The sequence below is a fragment of the Protopterus annectens genome, chromosome 13.part0 (assembly GCF_019279795.1).
Source record: "Protopterus annectens isolate FY-2018-M chromosome 13.part0, PAN1.0, whole genome shotgun sequence".
Lineage (NCBI taxonomy): Eukaryota > Metazoa > Chordata > Ceratodontiformes > Protopteridae > Protopterus > Protopterus annectens.
In genome coordinates this window covers 1,212,710,015-1,212,733,771 of record NC_056747.1, presented here as the reverse complement: position 1 = coordinate 1,212,733,771, position 23,757 = coordinate 1,212,710,015, and the positions used below count along the sequence as shown (strand labels likewise).

At 44.1% G+C, this 23,757-nt stretch overlaps 1 protein-coding gene across 6 annotated transcripts in view; it reads left to right on the top strand.

Moving 5' to 3' along the window:
- The window catches only part of TLK2 (tousled like kinase 2), a 3,436,060-nt gene that overhangs the window by 2,908,563 nt on the left and 503,740 nt on the right, over window positions 1–23,757 (top strand). The gene's annotated exons all lie outside the window — the stretch shown is intronic.

Sequence of the window (23,757 nt, the reverse complement as noted above, 5' to 3'; positions counted from 1 at the left end):
TGCATCAGTTGGACCGCACCAGAGGAAGATGAAGTTTGAAGCTAACTATCTCATTGGGGAACTTTTCGTGTGCTTTTTGACTAATGTCAGAGAAAGTTAATAACTGTCTCCACTGTGGCAAACATATACCACACCAGGACTTTCATTCCTTTTGTGCGACTTGTTTAGGGCCAGAACATGATGTTCCTAGCTGTTGGTTTAGTGCTCGCTTTAATAGCAGAATTAGCGAGCGTAGGGCTAAGATTTTAGCTAAATATTTCAGTGTGTCGTCTGGGCATTTGAATACAATGTCGTCTGCTGGTTGATCTGATGTAGATCTCCCTAGACAGAAAAAGGAAAACTGCTTCAGATTTAGACTTCTGACAGCCTTCTCCTAAGCTTGTGATTGCTGAAGAAGGTGAGGCGCCTTCACAGCTCCCTTCATCTGACGTGGTGGCACATGCCCCTATAGAGACCTGTTCGGAGTCCGACATGCCGTTGGGTCTCGGACATGCCTTTGGGTCTCTCTACTTCTTTACAGGCTGAAGGACTTAATTTGTTGGTTGGGTCTGGAACAGCTTTGCAGGCTCAAGCTTTGGACAACCACTCTAAAACCGATAACTGTTCTTTGTGTATTCAACAGATTGCTTCAATCTGTCATTCACAGGAGTCTGTTCTTTCAGGTGTTAGTGTGGAGGGTGGCCCTAGGCCAAAACCTAAGGACATTCACAAAAAAAAGCTACTCCCACCTTACCTCAGGCCTAGGCGTACTGGCTGTCACTCCCAGACCTACCAACAAGCCCTATTGAGAGTGGCTGAAGATTTGGTTTCCTTGGTTAGATTCAGACTCCTCCCTCCCCCTGAAATATCCCCTGGTAAGAAAAAGAGGGATACCCCTCCATAGGCATTTTCTGATCTTTTTAACTCTGAGGATGATTTAGATAAGGATGAACCCTCCCTTGAGGAGGGTACATCTGTTGCTTCCTTTTGGGATTGTGACTCTGAGGAGAACCTTGCTTCAGCCCCCCCCCCCCTCCCGAGGATGTCTCATTTGGGGAGTTATTGCATTCCCTGATGGAGCTGTTCAAATGGGAAGCTCAGGAATACCCCCAGTCCAAGAAAAGGATTAAGGAATTTCTTAACTCATTCCCTCCAGTACATCTCTTTTGAGCATGTACTTCACCTCCCAGTGGGTGTGGCTTGAGCCTTTAAAAATGAAGTTATCACCTTACATTTCTAACAGATACTCATTGACAGAGGTGAAGTATCAATACAGTTATGTTTGCCATCATGTATGCTTCAAGATGAAATATTCTTTTTTTTTATAAAAATGTTATTTTTCAAATGCATTTGAATGAATTCCATAGTATTTATACATACCATCTTAAATAACTATGTACACTATTTACATTAGCCTGACGCTATAACAGATCTTAATGTGTACAGTTACTTTATAACTATGTCCAATCCATTATTAGAGTGTCTGATCAATTATTGTATAGTGTCAATCAACGATAAGACTTTCCCCAAGGGTTGTTGACAAATGGCTTTGGATAAATTCTTAGTTCTTTAATTTTAATTTCCAGTAATGCTGTGGTCTTCAGTAGGCGGTAGAAGTTTTCCAAAGTTGGTATTGTGTTTGTATTCCATCTTCTTGTTATACACTTCCTTGAAATTGCAAGTATAGTCCATACTAGATACATGTTTGACCTATTCAAATTGAGGACCTTTGTTCAAGATAAAATATTCTGAAACCATGTATGTAGCATGGTTTTGGAATTGTTAATGTAAATATGAACAAGCAATATTTGATGTCTGGAGGCAGAGTAGGAGGTAACTGCAGAAACGCCTGAGGTGCACTTGGCTGTAATGAGGTGGTTGATGATGTCTTCCTAGATTCTTCTTTACAACCAGACTGTCTGTCCTCTGTCACCTGCCCTGTGAAAGCTTGACAGATTTTACAAGATTCTAGATCCCACAAACACCTTTATAAGAACCCTGTGGTAGATGCTGAAGTGGCGACTACAAACCCTAAGTGAGCAAAAGCTAGCTCTTCCAAAAACTCTTTGAATATAGTCAAGGAAAGCAGAGCCTTAGGCAGGTTTGTAAGGAAAGTCTATATCTCTGCTACCCTTGTCATGAGGGCTTTGAACTGCCAGATGTGAAGTAGTTTACTTCATTTGGTCTTCAACCTTTGGGCATCAGATCCGACATGGATCTGACACGGCCACATACCTAGCATCTTTGATGTGAGCTCTCAGCTCCTCCCCTCTACCCATAATGGCCCGTCTCCTTCCTCCTTTCAGATCTCATTTGCTGCTGATATAGCAAGCAGCGTGATCTGTGCTCTTAGCAGTGAGGCAATTCGTTTTCGAATTTTTTGTGGGTTTGTAAGTGATTTCTTTTCTATAATCTTACTTTCCCCTTCTCTTTTACCTAGCCTCCCTGCACGACAGTCTGTTTAAAAAAAAAAAAAAAAAAACTTTCCCTCTTCCTTTCTGTTCTAGTGTGACTGAGTGTTTGGACCTCCTTTGGGAGATCATGTCTGAAACTCCCACACTGCTCAGTGTGTGGCCATAAGCTCTCTCCGGCTGATGGCCACAAGCTGTGCATGGCATGTGTGAGAGCCGCACATCTTGATACCTCCTGTCTTATCTGTGCTGGGTCTAACCCCAGAACACTTCAGAACAGGAGGAACAAACTAGTTGTCAAGGGCCTTTTGCCCACATTTGGAATGGTCATTCCCGCCTCTTCTAGCTCAGCTATTACAGTCTTCCACTTCCTAGGCCTCAGGGACTCAAACTCCCACCAAGAGGCCTGTGGAAGTGGGGAAGGCCAAGAAAGATAAGCCTCGCAAGTGGTCTCCCGATCGCTCTGCGCCGGCTGGTCCTCTATCAAAAATGGCTTTTGTTTCCAGGCCTAGTTCCCCTTACCTCTGCTCCCGAAGGTTGTCCCCAGAGCTGGAGGTCATTAGGGTTAGGTCAGCTGACACCCCCCCAGCATGCATCTAGGCCTGCTTCTGTGGCATCTTCATCCTGCTCCACCCGGAGCCTGCTTTAGTGAAGCAGAGATGGACAAGATAATGCAGAAATTTATCCACACCCAAATCCGGATGAAGGTCTTGCCAGCACCCTCTCCCTCTGGAGGGGGTGCCTTGCAACCTTTTTTCTCTCTCATAGTTCCTTCTCCGATCCAACTGACAGTTTCAGAGCCCTTGGATCCGAGGTCCCTCGGGGTTGAGGGGTCAGCGCCAACGGCATTTCCCCTTTTCTCCATCCCGGCAGTTGCCTTGAGTGGGTCGGATCCGAGCTCTCTGAGCCGTAGTCATCTTGGGGTCAGCTCCGAGGGGGTGCTGTCTGCTCCGAGGGGTCAGAGCACAGTGTCTCCCTTGGTATCTCGGCTCAGACTCCCCTGTCTGATCAGAGGGGTACGGCTCCATTGGAATTGGCTAAGGTGGTCTGTTCCGTTCCCCCTCTGCATTCGATATGGTGGGGAAGGTCCTCTCGATTCCTTCGAGACCCTTCACCATTTCCTCCTCGGGCTCAGCTCAGACCCCCTCTGGATTGGGTACGGTCCCAACCGTCTTGTCCTCTCAGGGACAGCCTGTGCCAATTTTGCCCCTGGACACTCCACTTGGAGAGCAACAGAAAGTTTGCGGGTCCTCTCCAGAGAGTCCCACTGAAGAGGTTCCACACAAATGAACATGCGAGAGAAGGCACTTGGACTCCCCGTCAGAGTCCCCCACTTCAGACACTGATTTGGAGGAAGAGGAATGCTCCCGTGATCCCCCCCCCCGAGAGTGTTTAATTTGGTGACATCATGGAAATCCTTCGCCAGAAGGGGAGGGTGGTCTGCCCAAAAGCCAAGCCCGGACGAAGCAGTTTTTCTCTTGGCATTTGGCATGGATCCATCTCCTTCCTGGGTGTCCTCTCCCACAGATCCCTTGGTTGATCTTATAACATCTCTGGCGTGGAAGGAACCAGACACTGTGGAGCCCATCCCGATGTGACCCGACAAAGTCCGTAGCCCTCTGTTGGACAGAATGCATTGGTTTAAAGGGTGCCCAGTGGATGCTATAGTTGTGGCAGCGACCACCAAGAAGGAGCTCGCCGAGGAGTGCTCTACGGTCCACCCACCTGATCGTGAGTCATGTACGCTGGACCATTTTGGGAAGCGGGTGTATGCTTCATCGACCTTCACTGTTAGGATGCTGAACTACAAGGCACACCTCTATTGCAGCATGACCTAGTCAAGGAGGTCACTAAATCGAGCTCTTGAGTTTGTCGGCTGAGGACAAGAAAATGTTCTGCACCCGCATGGCCACTCTGAAGGCCATCTCCAATATGTCCATGTGCCTCCTCTCCCATGTTACGGAGGGAGCCGCTAGGATGGCCTGTACAGGAGTCAGTATTAGGTGTCATTCCTGGCTCTGGCTGTGTCAAATTTCTGACCCCTTCAAGGCGTCTTTTACCAATGCCCCATATGATGGTACTTCCTTCTTTGGGAAGTGATTGAAGGAGACACTGGTCCAGAGTGAACAGGATGGGAGGACTCGTCTGCCGTCCGGGATCTGCTTCTCCCCTCAAAGATCCTTCTCCGGGAATCAGCGAGGGACGAAGAAGATGTGGTTCTGGAAGTCTCTGGCATTTTCCCAGGACACTAAGGACAACTCGGCCACTAGAGGCAGAGGGGGTTACGATAGGCGCCACCCTAGAGGCAAAGGGGCCCCAAAAAATATTGGGTTTCTAGAAACTTTCAAGGACAGACCCGGGCAGCAGCCCTGAGGGATTACCTGACTGCTCCTCTCTGGAGGCAGTCGGAGGTTACTTTTTGCTGCACCCAGTGGCATGGGAGTTTGTTTCAAATGATTGCTGGGTGCTGCAGATCATATCCAGAGGCTGTTACATTCACTTTGCCCAGCCACCCCTTCTTCCCAGACACTATGCAGCAGTCTTGGAAATATAAAAGCTGCTAAGAAAGACAGTCATCTAAAGGGTCCCCCCATACCAGTCCGGATTGGGGTTCTATTTAGGTTCTTTTTAGTGCCAGAGACAACGTGGACCCATCCTTGATCTTTCCACCCTGAATCTGGTAGTTACAAAGATGAAATTTCGGATGGTCAATCTCCTTTTTGTCCTGCCCTATCTGCAGACAAATGACTGGATGTGCTCAGTCGACCTCAGTGACGCTTACTACCATATCAAAATCGACAGATGCTCTTGGAGGCTCCTACGCTTCCAGCTAGGAGCCAGTCATTTTCATTTCAGAACCCTCCCCTTTGGTCTCACCATTGCCCCCCCTGGTGTTTACCAAAGTGATGGCAGTAGTAGCAGCTCACCCGAGGCTTCAGGGTATCCAGGTTTTCCTGTACCTGGACGATTGGCTCTTTGTTGCCCCAACCAGACATCTACTATGTCATGCCAGGGACTCTCTTCTGCTTTTAGCCAACCATCTAGGCATTACCATCAGTCTTTCCAAATTAGCATGGACTCCAGTTCAGAGCCTGGACTTCATTGGAGCAAGGTTGGATACAATACAAATACAGGTTTTTCTCACTCCGGAGAGGATACACAGTCTAAATCTGCATGTGTTACAGGTACTTCATGCAGAGGTTCTGATGGCGGAAGCAGTCCTTAGGGCCTTGGGGTCTATGGCAGCTACAATCCAATTATTGCCTTTAGCACGCCTTCACATGTGTATTCTTGAATGGACCCTAGCCATCTAGTGGTCTCTTCTGGATCTACCGTTGTCTTACCTTATCTGAATTTCTCGGGTTTGCAGGGAGTCCCTTCTGTGGTGGATTCAGTCCCCGGACCTTATGAACGGTCGTCCTTTTCTTCCACCCTTGCCCAAAACCACAGTGACCACAGATGCCTCCCAGCTCGGGTTGGGGGCATTGATCAGGACAGACGGTCCAAGGCATGTGGTCCATACCCGAAACCAGTTTTCATATAAACATTCTAGAGGTGAGGGCGGTGCTTCTAACATTGCAAGCTCTTCAGGCTCATCTTCATCTAGGACTGATTGCCATTCAGACGGACAATATGTCAGTAGTCTGGTACATCAGCAAACAGGGGGGAACCAGATCCTACCCCCTTTGTCACAAAGCCATGAGAGTGTGGGAGTGGGCGATCTCCACCGGTCGTTTTCTGGTAGCGCACATTCTGGGTTGGTCCAGCACTCTCGTGGACAGGCTTAGCAGGTCTGTCCTGCATTACGAGTGGTCTGAACCCTTCAGTGGCAGAGCGGATCTTCCTCAGGTGGGGTCATCCTTGCTGCGATCTCTCCGCATTTCCTTCCAATGTGAAGTGCAGCAAGTTCTTCGCTCTGAACCCCCCTCAAGAGGAAGCCTCCAGAGATGATGTGGTTCATGCTTGGCCACCCGGTCTACTCTATGCTTATCCTCCCCTGCCCTTGATCTCCAAGTTTCTTCATAAAGCTCGCAGACTGGGGAGCAGTGTCATCCTCATTGCCCCATTCCGGCCTCGCCAAGTCTGGTTCCCATCCTTATGGTCTCACGAGACAGTTCCTCTTTGGACTCTGCATCCAGTTCTGGATCTTATTTCACATCCCTCGGGGATACCTCATACAGATCTGGTCAGTCTGAAGCAGCTCACGGCCTGGCTGCTCCAGTTCCCATGATTGTCAGGACTCCCGGTTTATGTTCCTCCATTAAGGAGATTCTGGTTGCGGCTCACAAGTCATCCACCAGAAGAGTTTACCTTAGCAAATGGAAGCGTTTTTCTATCTGGGGCTCGCAACGGGCCTTAGACCCCTTTACGGCTCCAACTTCTGCTGTTCTGGATTTTTTTAGCAGATCTTTTCCAACAGGGAGCCAGTTCGTCCACTATAAAATTACACCTTGCTGCTATTTCTAATTTCCATATCGGTGACGATGTGACTTCCTTAGCGTCTTCTAAACTCTGCAATACTTTTATTACGGGTACTTTTCTGCTGCATCCTCCGGTGAAAGATCCAACACCTCCGTGGGACCTTACTCTTGTTCTCCAAGCTCTAGTCTCTCCCCCTTTTGAACCTGCTGCTACAATTGAGTTACATTACCTATCCTGGAAGACTGCCTTTTTGGTAGCCATCACTCCTGCTAGGAGAGTGTTGGAATTCCAAGCTCTTTCTATCAAAGTGCCTTATATGATCTTCCATAAGGATATAGTCTCCTTAAGTACTAATCCATCCTTTTTGCCTAAGGTGGCCTCTGAAGCTAACATAAGTCAATCTATCAATCTGCCAGTATTTTTTCCAAATTTCATGAACAAGGGAGAGAATAAGTTGCATTTGCTAGATGTACATAGACATCTACGCTTCTTCTTGGACAGGACCAAATCCTTTCGAAAGTTATTTATTTCATATGCTAAGCCCTTTTTGGGCAAACCAATTTCTAAAGTCACAGTTGTTAAATGTATATCCCAATGCATTTAAAGAGCTTATATAGCAAGAGGGCTCTCTCCGCCAAGTCAGGTGAAAGCACACTCTACCAGGTCTATGGCTACTTCGGCAGCTTTCTGGTCCAGGATCTCGCTGGATGACATCTGCTCTGCCGCCACATGGTCCTCATACCTTCATTTCCCACTCCAAGTTGGATATAATTTCCAGAAGTAGGGCTTTTTTTGGCTCCGCCGTGCTCCAGAATATCCTTCCATGAGGGCCTCCCAGGTACTAAGTAGCTGGGGACTCTGTCCCAAAGGTTGAAGACCAAATGAAGTAAACTACTTCAAGAAGTTGTGTAATCACCGTAACATTCCATCTGAGTAGTTGTACTTCATTTGTCTTCAGCCATCCCTCCCGCCTTCCCCCTTCCTTGTCACTATTGTTCTGACCATGTGCTGAAGAAGTGTACCTCTCATGGCTATTCTGTGTTTTCTTGGTTCAGAGTATGACATTAATCTATAGTGGTAAGGCTTTGTTGGGTTGGGTTTATGTCTTATGAGCAGCAAACTCTATCTGAAGGGGTGAAGGAGATGGGGCATTATGGGTAGAGGGGCAGAGCTGAGAGCTCAGATCAAAGATGCTAGCTATGTGACCATGGTTGGATCCAAAGCCCAAAGGTTGAAGACAAATGAAGTACAACTACTCTGATGGAACGTTATGGTGAGTGCATAATTTCTTTTTTCATATGGTGCAGTGCCAGGAAACTATTCTTGACCAAATGAAAGAAAAATAATGGGGCTGAAAATAAGGACCTCTCAAAGGAATTATTGGAACTATGCAACTCCTGCTCTCAGGTGGCTAAGAATTCTTTGCACTGTGCCTATGATGTCCTGGAAGCTTCCAGCAGGGTAGCAGCCACAGGATCCATCATCAGAAGACATGCCTGGCTGAGGGAGTAGTCCCTTCCTGAGCATGTCAGATCTGGTCTCTTAGATGCCCCCTTAGACAAAGATTTGCTTTTTTTTAAGGCTGAAGTTGTCCTTAAGAAATTTGAGTATAAAGCCAAGCCAAATCCATGCAGACTTTTGAGGTCCAACCCCTTGGATTCAGTCATAATTATCCTACCAAACATTGGTCCTTTCCAGGATCCCAGTCTAAGCCTAAACAAAGGAAACCTCATAGAGAAACGAACCAAAGACAGCACCAGCAGCCTAGACAGTGGCAAACTTACCCCATTAGGCCTTCAGGATCGCATTGCCAGGGACCTAGCAGGAAGCAGTTAGGACTCTTGCATGGCACTCCTTTCCACCTCCCGACCCCCCCCCCCAAGCTGTGGGAGGGGGGGGCTGTCACTTTTCTACAAGAATTGAACTCTCATTACTGGGGATCTGTGGGTGATAAATATCATTCAAAGAGGTTACAAACTCAAGTTCAAACAACTCTTGATTTACTCAGACTTCCGAGACATTCCTCCAAACGAAAAGACAGAGGTCTTAATCCAAATAGTGCTTTTCTGTACTCAAGGCACTGTGGAACCTGTACCAAAATCCTTACAGGGAAAAAGTTTTTACTCCATACTTTTCCTGGTTCCTAGAAAAGAAGGTACCTGGAAGGCACTTCTAAACCTGTCAAGGCTTAGCTGATTCTTACAGGTCCCAAAATTCAAAATGTTAACTGCAAAAACTACTGCCTGTGATTACCCCCATCTCCTTTATGGTAACCTTAAATCTAAAAGGTGCATACCTCCACAATCCCCATAGAGGAATCAGGTTTTTGCACTTCAGCGCAGGTGTGAGCCACCATCAGTTATGTGCTCTGCCCTTTGGCTTATGTACTGCACCCAAGGTCTTCGCAAAATGCCAAGCCTCAGTGACAACTTTCTGCAAGACAAAGGAAATTCAGATTTCCCCTTATTTAGACGATTGCCTCATTCAAGCAACAAGCTTAGAAAAACTCAAAGCAGAGCTGCTTTATGCCCTTCACTTTTAACCTCATTTGGGTTTACCATCAATACACAAACATTTCAAACAAACCCCACTGAGATGCCCCTCCTGAGCCAGTGATCAAGGAGCCTCAATCTTCACATTGACATTGGTGAAGGATGTTTACTTTGAACAAGAATAAATATACACAGTATTTTCAGATGCAGTTCTCTCCACCGAGCACAGTTTCCCTTAAGAGCACACAGGGAACACACTCTTTCTGGGTTGCTGGGTTTCCCTCTCTATCCAAGCCCCAGTAAGATTCCCCACTGGCACAGCTGTAGAGTTGAGTCCTCAGCCGAGTGTTTCAAGCCACGTTCTCCAGCACTCTCTCTGTCAAACCAGTGCTGTGTGTCCCTGCTCCAAGTAACTGACACACGGACTCTGAGATTCGATTTTCGCTCACACATAGACACACACACACCTACACCTAACTGGGAAAGGCTGGCACAGATTTACCAACTATTCCCCCTTCTACCCAGACTATAATGTAGGTACTGCCACCAGGAAACTCCAAAGCCAGCTACTCTAAGGCTGTTATAAGGGTAAACTAATTATACTGAGTAAAATTAATATTAATACAAATGGTAGTGTTTGACCAATGCAGCAAGGCTTACAGGAGCAGCCACATTATCACTAAATAAATATAAGTACTCTCAAAGGTTAAAATATTCTCTAAAAGATCAGCCATAATAAATAATAAAAGAACATGAATATACTAAATATCCATTTACAATAAACACCAGAGCTTCACTTAGAGGAAATATTAAAAATAACACAGATGGATAGAGTCACACAGATACAGAAAAACAGTACTTTACTAATCTCACTATATTTCCTGACTGATCTAATGAATTACTATTCGGCGTTTACTTATTAAAAAAAAAGGGAAGATGAAGTGGGTGTTTGGTTCTTCATTCTTTGTCAGGTTTCAAAAACAGACTGTTCTGAGACTTCTGTCACATCTAGCATTAAATCATCATTTCAGTGCCGGATTACAAAATGACATCACACACATCTAATCGTCTGACTCTGGTTCCTACACTAACCCCCTTTACTAGAAACTGAACTAGAATTTAGAACGCAAGTGTTACCATATGCACAAAGTTTTGCTAAGATTTGTTATAGCAGCTGGAAGCTATAAAACCATTTAAAAGCTTCCACCCTTCCATTGTAGCAATTGGTTCAGCCCTAAGGACAAATATAGTAGGATTCATAGTACTGGTTTTCACAGACATTTTGTCTGTGGCTGCAGTCAGAATTGTGAGATGCAATGTTTATGGCCTAAACCAGGTAATTTAATTTCAGACTATTTTTCAAAGTTAGCTGGACTGAGAACCTTTTCTCTTCCAGTATCCCCTGTTACAATATATTCATTTCAACAGTTACAATACAGTCGGGACATACAGGTGTATTTCTTTTCTATCCAGCAGGACCTACTATTGGTACATGTTTAACACAAGCAGCTTTACAAATGCATTTTCAACATAAACATCTGGACAAATGAGTTTGATATACAAATGACATATAATTCGTTACAAAACTCTAGCTAGCTATTCTGGCATACGTTTTACATCCACTGCCCTACTCCTGACATAGCTGGCAATACCTCACTACTGCAACCATGGTCTTCACAAAATGCCAAGCCCTAGTGACAGCTTTCTGCAAGACAAAGGAATTCAGATTTACCGTTATGTAGGCGATTGCCTCTTTCAAGCAACAAGCCTAGAAAAACTCAAAGCAGACCTTTATGCCCATCACATTCTAACCACCATTGGGGTTTACCATCAATACATACAAATTTCAAACTAACTCCACAAACAGGATTGTGTTTCTAGGAGCCTTACTGGACTCTGCTCTTCAGAAGGCTTTCCTTTCTGCAGACAAGGTTACCTTTCTAAACCTTTACTTTTAAAAGATCTAGGGCAGGATGTACTTTACAGCCAGATATCATCTCAGGGCCATGGGATACATGACCTCTTGCATTTTCACAATCCCCCTGGCCAGACCGCATATGAGAAAGCTAAAGTGGGGGTATCAGAAATGTGTGATGCCAGCATTCGCAGTCCCTCACCTTCAGAATAACCTTGCTTTCTTGCCTCAAGAAAGAGTTTGCCTGGTGGGCTGAAGCATGCTCCCTCTATTTGGGCTTTCCCTTCAGGTTTATCCACAGATAGCACCAAATGGAAGGAAAAAGTGCTCAAGACGAAATAACCAGAAAAATAAGAAAAGGAGCACTCAGGAAGCAACACACCCAGTAGACAGAAAAAAATCCGTTTAATAATCACTCCAAATAAAACTATCCACAGCAGCAGTACGCGCACAAACGCCCAACAGGTTAAAATGCATTTTCGTCAGAATAAAGACTTCATCAGATGAATGCATACCTCACAAATCTAGCCTTGTGTATACTACCAACAATGTAAAACAACCAATCAGAAGCTAATTGACAGATTCAAAAAGTGCAAAATATTACAATACTCCTTCCTTAAAAATATATTTCTTCTGTCTAAAAACAATAAGTAAGAGAGATAAATACATACACACGTGTTTCATTAATGTTAAAAAACACAAAAAATGTTAATTCTCATAAACCCTTCATAAAAGTAAAAACAAAATGCAAGCAGTTCATTAATCATGGTAATGCCATCTAGTGGGCAAAATGAAAATGACATGCTATAACTTTGCTGATCTGAGCTTTAAAACAGGGGACAAGGGAGACTGCTTCATTTAAACGTGGCAGTTTTGTAGCTTCAAGAAACAACTGCCAGAACAATTCTCTCTACTCCAGTCTAGTCTCCCATTGACCCCCCCTAATGTCTTTTTGCACAACTTATAAAACAAAAAAAGTGAAAACAAGCTTACATACATTAATTTCATAGTTTAGTACTAAGCTAACTGCCCTTGCGAGCCATTTTAAGCGTAGCCAGTTATCCCTTGTGAGACTCAAACCATAAACTTTGTGTTTGTAAGGCAAACACCTTAACCATCAGGCCACCCTCCTTGACATACTAAATTGTGTTTATACAAAGCATTGTTAACACATTTATTCTTTGCCATACTCATGTTCATAAATCCTGTTTTTTAACTTTCGTTCACTTTTGGCAGTATTGTACTTGAGGGCCTCACCAGATGCGCAGTGGCAAGCCCCGCCCAAAACCTGCCCCCGTGCTGATGTTCTTCATCTCACATTGCTGCAGTCATAACCTGTGGGTAGTCCGCTGTCCTCGGTCGGCCCGAATACCAAAGTGTTAGGCTGGCGTCGGTCATGGTCGCTCAGATCTGACGTCAGTACGCCGTGGTACTAAAGCGCATGACCGACGCCATATCCTCAGTCTTTCTTGCCGCATGGTCCGAAGCAGCGTTTGCAAGTGCCGTTCGGCGTCCTGAAATTTTCGTATTCTGAGTTTCAGACCGAAGACCAAGTTGGGCTAAGTACCCCGTTGGGGAATATTTTTGTCTTTTCTTGCCTCAGTTAAATCCGGATGTCAGAAAAAGTAAATAATTGTATTTCTTGTGGGAAGCAGATACCTCATAGGGATTACCACTCTCTTTGTATTCCTTGCTTGGGGCCTGAGCACGACGTAGTCGGGTGTCGCTTTTGTGCTAAATTTAATAAGCGCACCATTAAACGCAGGTTAGATTGTGCTAGACTTGTCTTCGGTAAGCGGTGTAATTACAATATGCCGTCGGATCCTCCGACGCCCGCTACCGCTAAGAAGCGTAAAGAAAAAACGTTAAAGTCCAAGCAGGATGAGTCGTCCGTTACGGATGCCGGTTCTGTGGAAACTACGGTGGAATCTGTGGATCCAGCCGAGGTTTCAGCTGAATCTCAGGGGGAGCCTTTAATCTTGCAGGATGTGGCCTCTCAGGAGTCGGGTCAGGCTGAGGGGGCCTCTCAGGTCTCTGTAGTCCCTTCTTTGCATAAGGTGGTTAGGCCTTCTGCTTCTGTCTCTAAAGCACCTTCCAAGGTCAGGCCTGGTTTGTCTTCACGGGTGTCAGCCCTAGTTCTGTACCTAAAAAGCATATGCTAAAGATGGCAGAGGATTTGATTACATTAATCAGGGGTTCTATGCCCCCCCCCGGATAAGAGGCCTAGGGTGGAGCCAGAGGTGGAAGGATTGGAGCATTCCTCAGATTGCTCTGAGTCTTCGGCTGAGGACATTCAGGATTTTCCCCCTTTTTCTGATTCGGATGCAGAGGATTCGTGTCCTTCTGCTTCCCCTCCAGAGGATTTTTCTTTTTCTGAAACCCTGCATTCCACGAGGGAGCATTTTAAGTGGGAAGGTCAGGATTTCTCAGATTCTCGTAAGAGGCTTAGGGAATTTTTATTTTTACCACAGCATAGGCCCCTGGCTATTCCCCTTGTTTTGGATGTTGTACAGGATGTTTTCTCTGAAGCTTCCCTTAATCCTGATTCTTTACCTCCTGCCCCTGTTAAACCAGACAGGTATTACAGAGTGCCAGAGGCTCATAAATATTTGTATATGAGCCCAAGAGCTGACCCGGAGACTATTAGCCAGGGACCTAAGGGTGTCAGGGCTTCTATTGTAAAGAATCCAGTTCCTCTGGATAAAGATTCTAGAGCTTTGGATAGGTGGGGTAAAAAAGTGTATACCTCTTCCACTCTAGCGATGAGGGCTTTGAATTGCCAGTTTCATATGCTAAAGTACCAAAATTTTCTCTTAAGTCAGTTAAAATCTAAGGTGGATGCTTTGGCAGAGGGTATTGAGTGTAAAGAATTGCAAGATTTAGTTCATGCCTCTGATCAGGTGGGTAAGCATTCTTTGCAGTGTGGTTTTGATGCTCTTCAGGCTTCCTCCAGGGTGGCTGCCACTGGATCAGTTATTCGTAGGCACGCCTGGCTTAAGGATCAGAATTTGTCAGAGCATGTTAAAGCTCGAATTTTGGATGCTCCCCTTCAATCTGAAGTTCTGTTTGGTTCTCCTGTGGAGTCAGTTTTGAAGAAAATGGAAGACAAAGCTAAGTCCATGCAGACAGTTAAGGAATTTTTACAGGTGCAGCCCCCTAAATTTAGCAGAAATTGGCCAGCTAAGGGATGGGCTTATCCTTCTTCTGACTTACAGTCTAGGGGCAGATCTAGACGTGGTAGGGGCAGAGCTCATGCTCAGGGTTCTTTCAGACCGAGGACGTGGAGTTCCCCTGCACAGTCTTCAGGTGAGGGCAGGGGTCAGCCTTTTCGTAAACAGACCCAATGACCTGTATCTTCAGCTGCCAGATCCCTCCTGTCTGGCAGCTCCTCTGGGAGGAAAGTTGGCACTTTTCAGGAAAAATTGGCTTTTAGTCACCCAGGACAAATGGGTGTTGGACATTATAGATCGAGGCTACAAGTTTTATTTCCACACCTTGCCTCCTTGCAAAGGCATGCCAGACGTTCCTCCTCAGCAAAAGTTGGAGGCTCACAAGCAGATTTCTTTACTTCTAAAAATGGGGGCTATCCAGGAGGTCCCTCCATCAGAATTGGGCCTAGGATTTTATTCTCGCCTGTTTCTTGTACCAAAGAAAGGAAACACTTGGAGGCCAATTCTGGATTTGTCTATTCTCAACACATACCTGGACATTCCCAAATTCAAGATGTTAACTTTGCAACAACTTCTGCCTCAGCTAGGCAAAGATCACTGGATGGTAACTCTGGATCTCAAAGAGGCTTATCTTCACATTCCTATCAGGCCCAGCTGCAGGAGGTTCCTGCGTTTTCGGGCTGGGACTTTACATTATCAGTTCTCTGCATTGCCCTTTGGCTTATCTACTGCGCCCAGGGTGTTCACAAAGGTCCTGGCTCCGGTGATAGCCTTCTTAAGGTTAAGGGGAATACAAATTTATCCTTATTTGGACGATTGCCTGATTCTTGCTCAAGACAAAGTCAAGTTACTTCACCATCTACAGTATGTTATGGCAGTGTTAAGGTGCCTAGGGTATTCTGTGAACGAAACAAAGTCCAGTCTAGTACCCTCTCAGGACATGTGCTTTCTGGGTGTGAGACTGAATACAGCATCTCAGATGGCGTTTTTGACCCCGGACAAACAAAGAAATCTTACCCTTTACTTCCAACAATTGTCTCTACGGTCCAGGCTGACTGCAAGGACAGTCCTTCAAGCCTTGGGGTTCATGGCATCTTGTATTCTGGTGCTTCCCAATGCCAAACTGCATATGAGGAAGCTACAATGGCATCTCAAAAGCGTATGGACTCAACACTGCCACGATTTGGACACTGTCATTCAGATAATACCTTGCATTCAAAGGGAATTTTTGTGGTGGGCTCAGGAATGTCACCTAAACAAGGGACTCTCTGTGACCCGACCAAAGGCGAGTCAGATCTTAACGACAGATGCCTCAGACATGGCTTGGGGAGCACACTTCAATGGAAAATGGGTTCAAGACACGTGGCCTGCCAGACTTCAACATTTGCATATCAACATGAAGGAGATGTTAGCAGTCCAATTTGCATTGATGGCTTTCAAGGATCTACTTCACCCAGAACAAGTGTTGATTCAAACAGACAACACAACAGTCATCTGGTACATCAACAAGCAAGGGGGAACCCATTCGTACCCTCTTTGCAGACAAGCTATGATTTTGTGGGAGACTGCTCTCAGTTTGCACCTCACTCTTCAGGCAAGGTTTCTGCCAGGAGCACAGAACTCCTTAGCAGATGTTTTGAGCAGACAGATGGTGGATCCCCACAAGTGGAAATTGGATCCTCATGTATTTCAACAGTTGACAGTGGCTTGGGGGACTCCAGACATAGATCTGTTCGCTTCTCCACTAAATTTCCAACTGCCAAAGTTTTGCACAAGGATTTTTCACCCAAAAGCTTGGAAAGTGGATGCTCTATCATTCATTTGGAACAACCTTCACGTCTATGCCTTTCCTCCTCTGCCTCTCATTCCCAAGGTGCTCTTGAAGGTCAGACAGGACAAGCCCTGCATGATTCTAATAGCTCCAGATTGGCCACGACAGCACTGGTACCCTCTGCTGAGGAGTTTAGTACGAGAGCCTCCTTGGCCTTTGCCACCAATTCCACACCTTTTGTCCCAGGCAAGCAATCATTTCCTCAATGTCAGGATACAGTCCCTGCATCTGACAGCCTGGCGTATTCTGTTCTAGACCCTGGGGGGGTCGCAGCTTCCTCAGCAAGTTTTGAATGTCATTTTGGAGGCCAGACGGCCTAGTACAAGGAAAGTTTATGCTGATAAATGGAGGAGATTTTTTTCTTTGGAGCAAAGCAAAGTGCTTTGATGTTTCAGTGCCTAATTTGAGTGTTTCACTTCAGTATCTTACAGAATTATTAGACAAGGGTTTGTCTTTCTCCTCTGTAAAAGTTCATGCTGCAGCCATTTCTGCTCACTATGACTGTGACCCACCATTATTCTCTCATCCTTTGTTTAAGCAATTTCTTAGAGGGGCAAAGAACATAAGACCCCCACGTAGAGCTCCTACTCCTTCCTGGGATCTCAATTTTGTGTTGGAAAAACTCACTTTACCTCCTTTTGAACCTGCAGCTACATCTGAGTTGAAGTTTTTGTCTTGGAAGACTGCTTTTTTGTTGGCCATTACGTCTGCTAGAAGAGTATCTGAATTACAGGCTCTAATGGCAGTTGAACCCTTCCTGATATTTCATAAGGAATAGGGTATCCCTGTGTACTAACCCTACTTTTATGCCTAAAGTTGTTTCAAATGTGGCCTTAAATCAATCTATTCATTTGCCTACATTTTATGCTGATCCCCAAAATAAAGGGGAAAAAATTTTACACTCTTTGGATATTCACAGGCAGTTACGTTATTATTTGAGCAGAACTAAAGGGTTCAGGCAGTCTCGACAGTTATTTATTTCTTTTGCCTTGGGTTCACAAGGGAAACCTGTTTCAAAACAAACTATTTCTAAGTGGATTGGCCATTGTATTGCTTTTTGTTATTCTCATCATGGTAAGGAGGTTCCGGCTGGAATCAGTCCTCATTCCACTAGAGCGACTGCCACTTCTACTGCTTTTTTAAGGGGAGTAGCTACTAAGGATATTTTGGAGGCAGCTACTTGGAGTTCAGTGCACACTTTTTCTAAACATTACCATCTACCTCTTTATTCCAAATCTAGGGCTGGGTTTGCCACTGCAGTTTTACAGGGCATGTTAGCAGCTCCTAATGCTATCTGATTTCACCAACCTCCCTTTACCTTTGCTTTGGGATTCTACCCACAGGTTATGACTGCAGCAATGTGAGATGAAGAACATAGTACAGTTTTGTACCTACCATAAAGGTAGATGTTCGAAGATCCACATTGCTGCAGTCCAATTTTCCCTCCCTCCTTCCCCTCTGTAGTTTGGGGTGACTGTGTGGTTTGTGGTGTACTTATTGTTACTATTGTTGTGATTGGGTATTTTTCTATTTTTGGCTATGGCCTTTCTTTTTAAGGCCTTCTGACATCTGGGGCAAGAAAGACTGAGGATATGGCGTCGGTCATGCGCTTTAGTACCATGGCGTACTGACGTCAGATCTGAGCGACCATGACCGACGCCAGCCTAACACTTTGGTATTCGGGCCGACCGAGGACAGCGGACTACCCACAGGTTATGACTGCAGCAATGTGGATCTTCGAACATCTACATTTATGGTAGGTACAAAACTGTACTTTTCTTAATCGGGCACTAATGAATATGTATTCCCTCGAAGAATCCTAATACACTGGCTTTTAGTACCTGTCTTGTGTTGTCTTCGAGAACAATTGTTTTCTTATTTTAATATAAACAAAGAAATGCATATTTATTAAATAAAAGACATATTTCAGAATATTTCAGAAAATTTGTTTTGTTCCTGCATCTGGCTGTCTGCAGAGTATATTTTCTTTTAAATTAAACGGTAAACTACATGGTCACTTTTTAGCTAATGATTTAATCGGGAGATGCATTTTTTTGTTCAAAATAAAGTATATAAGCTCACTTCTTCTTCTTGTCCTGACTTAGGGTTACCACCACGTTTTCCTTTAGGCTGGGCAGTCCCTTAATTGGGCAGGTGTGTCCTTGTTGGGGAGGGGGATATGAAAATGGCAAGTGTCCTTTCTTTCTAAGTTCCCTTTATTAGTTGACTAAAGCTATTATTTTTGTATTTGAATCGCTTACCAACCAACTAAAATTCTAAAAAGTGTGGGCTTTTATTTTGGCGAAAAAGCTATTATTTTTGTATCTGAAACACTTCAAAATGTAACAAGCAAATAAAATTCTTCAAGAGTGTGCTTTTATTTTTAGCAAAAAAAAGTCCATTCGTTTGCATTGTTTGAATGCCATGTCAAACATGGCTCATTACATATGCAGACCTGGTCGTCAATCATTTGCGACACGCCCACTTCTGCATGAAATGCAAGGTGAGGCCTTCAAGTACAATATCACCGTTTTGACCATGTAGAAAGAAAAACATTGTTCACATCTTGCAAGATCTACAAGACCATTTGTATTACAATTTGAAAAACTGGAACTACAAATCAGTCTGTTTCTACAAGCTATATAGAGTTTCACCGTTATAAATAAAAGGGCACCGAGAACAACCACATTTAAAAGTGCCCACCTTTCCTTCTTTACTTAAAACTTTGTATTATTTTCTAAAATGTTTTTAATGTTCCATCCTTTCCTATAAATTAGTTTAAAAGGCTCATCAAAAATGAATCCCTTCTAGGTCTGAGATGTTTTTAAACCTATTCCATTCTTTATCAAGGATGCCCCTTATTATTCCCGAGTCACCACTAAAATCTACCACAAAAGCTTCATCCAAGCCACTAGTTTGGTTCCCTACTTGTAGATGGGGGTGTCCCTGCCCCTAAAATGGGCGCAAATCTACCTTTCCTTCCCAAAGAACTTCATGCTCAGTGTCTTTTTTTATTAAGCTCTCAGGGTAACCCCTATCCAGGAACATGGAAGTCAAAAGTTTACATTCTTCTCAGAAATCTTGGTCTTTACTGGTCATTGTACAACCACGTACAAATTGTCCTTCTAATATGCCCCTTTTCTGATAAGGGTGGTGTGCGCTAGTATAGAAAAGATATGAATTGGAAAATGTTTCCTTCCTGTATACGTTGGAAATAAAATTACCTTCGTCCTTTGTAATGGTAATATCCAAATAATTCATTTGTTCATACTCGACCTTACAGGTAAACTTTAGGAAGGAAGTGGTTCCAGAAATATAGTTAAAAAAAAATAAGGAATCTTTCCTCTGTATCTAACCAAAAAATACAAATGTCATCCAGAAAATGTCAGTAAAAATTCCAACATCCAGCAAAATCTGAACTCAAAACATATTTCTTTTCCCAAAAAGACAAAATTATATTTGTCTATGTCGGGGCACAACTGGTCTCCATTGCTACACCCTGCAGTTGCTGAAAAAAAATCACCTTCGTAAAAAATAAAATTGTTCTTCAGAACTAACTCCATAAGGGTCAAAATTGCACCAAACTCATTACCACTATATTTACCATATTCAGCTAAAGCCTCATCAAAGCAACAAATCCCCTCTGTGTGTGGTATTGAGGAGAACAAATCCACTACATCAGTGGTAATGAAAATAATCCTGTCACTGTACAACTCTGATTTAATGTTTTTCAGCATGTCCCAAGAGTCTTTTAAAACACTGGCCCCTCTCAAAGACATGTCCTTCAACTTATAATCGAAATTTTGTAGGGGGGCAGTAACAGAACGGTCTGGCGCAACTATAGGGAGCAAAGGTGGGTCCTGAATATTTGTGTAACTTGGGAATTCTGAAAATAGAAGGAACCTTAGTTTTTTCTAAGTGCAAAAAGTTGTATGTATCCAGACCAAATTTTCCTTCCTTTAATAAGTCATTTAGCATAACAGAAATTTTTTGCTTAGAAATATTGACCTCATTTATTTATTACATTTGTTTACTGGGAAATTCTGACTGGACACAGGCCGTTTTTCAGCGGAGGCCCAGGGAGAAAAGCTCCACAGAATAACATGGTAGATGATAAACAATAACAATCAAGGTAAGTATATAGTAGAGGTGATCATGACATGGAGAAATACAGGAGCAAATTAGGTAAAATTAAGTAGTAAGCTCTAATTACAACATTGAGAAATAAGTAAAACACAGTGCTACAAATTTTCTAAACCGTAACTAGATAACAACAGACTAAATGATTAAACTAACTCCTGGAAGGATTAACAAACAGTGAGTAATCTTCAGTTCAGTTTTATAGTGACAGAGGGGATACTCTATCTAAATCTGGGAAAGGAGAGAAGGGTTGGAGGTGGGGGTTTATTAATCGAGTTTTGGACAAGGACAAAGCCAGTGAGAATTTAGGTGAGATTAAAGTGCAGTTTTGAAAAGACTGCAGGAAGGAAGGGTAGTTATGGTAGTGGGAAGGTTGTTCCAGAGCTTGGATATAGCGCAGGAAAATAGTGCTTCACCTGCTGAGTTTTTGGCTTTGGTGACCTGGAGTAGATTTTTGTTGCAGGAGCGTAGTGGTCTGGAGAATTGTATGGAGTGATGGGATTCGGAGACGGTGGTTTACTAGTTTATGAGCAAAGGTGAGTTGAGTTTGGTGTAGGTAGGAGATGAGGGAGTTCAAGCCAGTCATGGTCTCTAAGGGAGAGGCAGTGGTGGCTGCGATAAGAGGCACCAGTAGCAAATTTTACGATTTTATTGTAGCTGGCTTCAAGTTGGTTTAGGGCCGGACTGTCTAAGATTTGTAAGTATTGGTGATGCGTAGAGTAGGATGGAGATTAGTTGAGAATTGGCGATAGAGATTCATGCTGATTTGGTGAGGTATTGGCAGCTTCTATATAAGGCATCCAGTTTTTTGTGAACTTTTTTTATTGGTGATATGTGGGTGTCAAATTTGAGATTGTCTGCCTGTACGCTAAGTAGTTTTGTGTGGACTGTTGGTGAAATCGAGGTATTATCCTTGGCTTGAATAGTGAAATGTGGGGTGTCTGGGATAGATTGGGAGGATTGAAAGATGAGGAGTTTGGTTTTATTTGGATTGAGGAGAAGCTGGGCATAAGATGGCCAGCTTTCAGCTGAAGAGAAAGATTCTTGGGTGATCTGTTGGAGTTTTGTTAGAGTTGAGGCTGAGCAGATGAGGTTGGAATCATCTGCGTACTGTATGAGGGAGGCATGTTTGGTGACAGTGTGCGGGTTGTTGGTGAAAAGGGAGAAAAGTAGGGGGCCAATGATGGAGCCTTGGGGAACCCCAAGAGTAACAGGGTGATCAGTGGATAGATTGTTGTCCCAGATGACTGATTGCTGGCGGCCTTATAGATAGCTGTGGAACCAGTTTTTGTGGCTGGTGTGGAGAGAGAGAGGTCAGATAGAACAGAGTAGTAGATTGTGTGACACAATGTCAAGGGCTTTAGATAGATTCAGAAATACAGCAGAAGAGAGGAGGCCATTGTTTTTGTGATGGAGGATAGTGTTGGTGAAGGAGAAGGAGAGCTGTTGTGCTGTGGTGTGGTTTGAAACCATGCTGGGTATTGGAGAGGAGGTTGTTATTAAGGAGGAATTTGGAGACCTGTGCGTTGATGCATTTTTCAAGTATATTGTAGATGGGGGAGAGGATGGCAGTGGGGCAGTAGTTGGAGAGGTCAGTAGAGGGAAATGATGTGTGATGTTTTCCATAGCGTGGGTACGTAGGATTCAGATATGGAGCAGTTGATTAATATGGAAATAGGATAACTTGGGACATCAGCTGTTGTCTTTAGTATTCAGTGGGCAGGTAGTTGGCTGCTAGTTTTGTGGGTTTTAGTTTTGTCAGGAGTCTTATGTAGAAGGTGGGTACTGTGGTGAGAAAGAAGCTAGGGGAAGGGTGGTTTTGGGTTGGGTGAGGGGGAATTACTGTAGGGAAATGTATTTTATTAGGGATAGCATGGATTCTGTGAAGTGTTTATTGAAGGAATCAGCAGTGGTACTGGTGGTGAGAGGGGTGGTTGGTGGGGGGTGCTTACTTTTCCTGAGCAGAGAATAGAATTAATTTTGGACCAGAATTGCTTGGGGTTGATTTGGGAGGAGTTTAGGGACGTCTGATAGAAAAAGGCTTTGTCTGCTTTTACTTGCTTTTTGACCTTGTTACATAGTTCAAAGAAGAGTTGCCTATCTGAGGGGTTTTTAGTTATGTGCCAGCATTCCCATGTTTTATCCCTGGTTTTCATAAGGCCCCTGGTATTTTTTTGTACCAGGGGGACCTCTTAGTTCTGATTCTGGTGTTTCTCAAGGGGGCATGAGAGTTAAGGATGTTGAGGAAGGTACTGTTAAAGAAATGGACTGCTTCGTCTAGGTTTAGGTACTTTAGAGGTGAAAGGTTTACATTCTGGAGGGAGGAGGTGAAGGAGTTGAGGTTAAAATTTGCTTTGTTGCGAATAAGTCTGTGGGTATTGGGTTTGCAATCATTAATGTGATTTTTTTAGTAGGAAGGTTGGGGAATGGTCACTGAGGGAGTCAGGTAAACAGCCTGCTAGATAGGTGTGAGGGGCTTTAACTAAGACCCAGTCAAGAATGGTGTGGTTATTGGGGTTTTTATTGATCCTAGTGGATGGTTGTATTAGCTGAGAGAAACCATGGAGATGTAGGTGGAGGGCTGGGTGGTTGCTATTGCAGGATAGCCAATTGATAAAGTCCCCGAGGATGATAGTTTCTTGGGGTAGGGAGAGATTGGCCCAGTCTAGTAGGTTTTCAAGGGAGGTATATTTTGGCCTGGTGGAAAATTACACCCTGTAATGTTGACTGATTTTTTTTAGGGTTTAATTTGAGGGTGGTACAAAGTATTTCTTCCTTATCAAACTGGGGAGCTGATTTGGTGGGAATTTGGATATTGAGGTGGTGTTTGTACAACAGTGCCATACCTCCTCCTTTTCTGGATAGTCTGTCCTTACGGAGGATGTTGTATCCAGGTGGGAGTATCTCCTCACTTCTGATGTGAGGTTTGAGCCACAATTTGCTTAGGATAATGATGTCAGGGGAGTAGAGGCTTATGTAGGCATGGAGGCCTTGGATTTTATTACAGATGCTTCTGACGTTGAGACATAATGAAGAGGTCATTTGGGTTTTTGTTGCTTGCGATTTGGGTGATGGGGGGAGTCGGCTGGAAGGGGATTTGTGTAGATATTGGTGATTGTGGGGCCAGGGTTGGGGGTGCACATCTCCACTGAGAACAAGTTTAGAGAGAGTGTTGAGAATATGTTTATATATGCAGTAAAAAAATGTATTTTATGCAGATTTTGTGTTCACATGTGGGGGTTTGGTAATTGAGTAGTACTGGGGAAGAGGTAATTTGTGGTTGTGGTAATGAAATTATACAGTGGGTGTTTGAGGGGAGTTGATGTGAGAGTGCAGTGGAAATGGTTGGGGATTATGACTGTAGCTGTTTGGTAGGATGTAATGAAGGCTCGAATAG